The sequence below is a fragment of the Bos indicus x Bos taurus genome, chromosome 28, assembly GCF_003369695.1.
Source record: "Bos indicus x Bos taurus breed Angus x Brahman F1 hybrid chromosome 28, Bos_hybrid_MaternalHap_v2.0, whole genome shotgun sequence".
NCBI lineage: Eukaryota > Metazoa > Chordata > Mammalia > Artiodactyla > Bovidae > Bos > Bos indicus x Bos taurus.
Genome location: NC_040103.1, coordinates 39,914,788 through 39,917,169, shown reverse-complemented (window position 1 = coordinate 39,917,169; position 2,382 = coordinate 39,914,788).

Sequence of the window (2,382 nt, the reverse complement as noted above, 5' to 3'; positions counted from 1 at the left end):
CTTCACTCTGGCTACTGTCCTGGCTTCAGCAGAAAGGTATTTTCTTTCTTTGTGAGTGTTCAGAAGATCTGTTTGTGACTCCTGTTTGACAGAGAAGCCACCCTCTCGTTGGATATCTCTGTGTGAGGCCATGATGCTCTGTCCCAGCCTATACCTGAGGACTAGACAAACCACCCCTGTGTTCTTCATAGCCCTCCTGTCCACCTATAATGGTGAGAAGAGCATCTTGGAGCTCCAAATGGTGGCCTACTTTTAGAGGCCACCATTTGCAACTACCCCAGGAGCTACCATTCACATTAACACCATTTGGTATTAATGGTGTCCCTGGAATTCTGACCTTCAGAGGGATGCCTGTGGCTGTTGTGTATTTGGGATCCAGGGTATAAACTGATACCTGATATTTGGATACCACTGAGCAATAGATCGGAGAAGGCAATGGCACCCCATTCCAGTACTCTTGCCTGGCAAATCCCATGGACAGAGGAGCCTGGTGGGCTGTAGTCCATGGGGTCGATGGAGTCGGACACCACTGAGCGACTTCACTTTCACTTTTCACTCTCATGCATTGGAGAAGGCAATGGCACCCCACTCCAGTGTTCTTGCCTGGAGAATCCCAGGGATGGGGGAGCATGGTGGGCTGCAGTCCATGGGGTTGCTAGGAGTCGGACACCACTGAGCGACTTCACTTTCACTTTTCACTTTCATGCACTGGAGAAGGAAATGGCAACCCACTCCAGTGTTCTTGCCTGGAGAATCCCAGGGACGGGGGAGCCTGGTGGGCTGCTGTCTATGGGGTTGCACAGAGTCGGACACGACTGAAGCGAATTAGCAGCAGCAGCAGCAGAGCAATAGATATCCTTGTGTACTCTAAAATATATCCCCCCAACTGTGAACATGAATCAGGAGTCTGGACTCAGCAGAGTCTCCCTAAAAAGGTCTCCCTAAAAAGGCCTCACTTCCCTGTATCCATGTACTTTAGATTTCTGCTTTTAACCAAATCATTCTCTCCTTGTTTTAATATAATAGCACATCCTAGCACATCACATCACATCCTATCACATCATACCATATCACATCATATTCTATGATAACACATCTTATCACAACACTTCACATCATATCACATCCTATAGATAAGGAAGACAGTCAGCATGGGAGAGGTACACTGAAGGATCACGGTATCATCAGCACTATGGAAATTATGCAAAATGTTTTGCATGTACAAATATCTGCATTTTTTTTCCATGAATAAAAATTTCCATAGTTTTTTTTTTTTTTTTATCAATTCCTTAAAGTGTTTTAAAACACAAAATAGTTAGCAACCAGGAGGATAGAGGTAATTCACATCTCATAAGCTCATTTGAACATTTTAGTGCATCATTATTTGGTGGTGTATGTGGCTCCCAGTTGTCTCTGTCCTCAGAAGTTAGGAAGCCCTGACATTTTTTTAGTCTTTCTTTTGCTCTACTTGAATTCTTTTTCCTTACTTCCCATGCCCTCCCTCCAGGCTTTCCATTTATCTATGTGCAAACACACCTGCTGGCCTGAATTATCACTCCAAAGAAACATTTCATTTCTCATTCCAAGAGTATTAACGGCCATAGAGTCTGTATGCTTATCTCGTCTGGGTCCCAAGAACATAAGACGCCTCCAACAAGGAAGGTTTTCTTCTTAAATAAAGCAATCTCACACTTGTCATATCCCTCCCTGACAGGATGGTTTGTCTTCCCTGGCTTGCGTGCCCCTCGTCTTCTGGAAGCTATTTGCTGCCAGGGAGAAGATGCCCACCATGGGGGCAGCTGCTTGAGTTCATGCTTCACACTGGTCCCTTTGTCACCCTGAGTAATTTACAGCATTTCTTTGGGTACAATAAGTGTCTAGGTGGGAGGGCGAAGCCTTTACCAAGTCTTCTAATAAATGTGCACAGAGTATTATCCTGCAATAAATTCCCCAATCCAGGGCACAAAATAGTCATATATACAGATGGTTTTGCTTTTGCAAATTTTCCTGTAGTCTGATTTTTTGTGTACAGTATCTGTTTTGGAAATAGAGTAGTTGTGAGTTACTGGTATACATTTACTCTCTCATGCAGCAAAACCCATAGGTCACAAGTCACAGCCAATCACCTCTCCACGATGATTAATTATGTAACAAATTACTAGCTCATCACTGTGATACTGCTGTATATATTTCAGGTTTGCACTGTTGATCTTTATGAAAACCCTATCAGGTTGACAGGGAGAGGGTAGTTAGTATAATATTATACAGGCAAAGACATCTTCAAAGAGATTAAAGTCATCCCATACACTAATAGCTAAGAAGGAAGACTCTGGAGGTTTTAAAATTAAATTCCAGTGCATTCCAAGATATGAGACTGTGCCT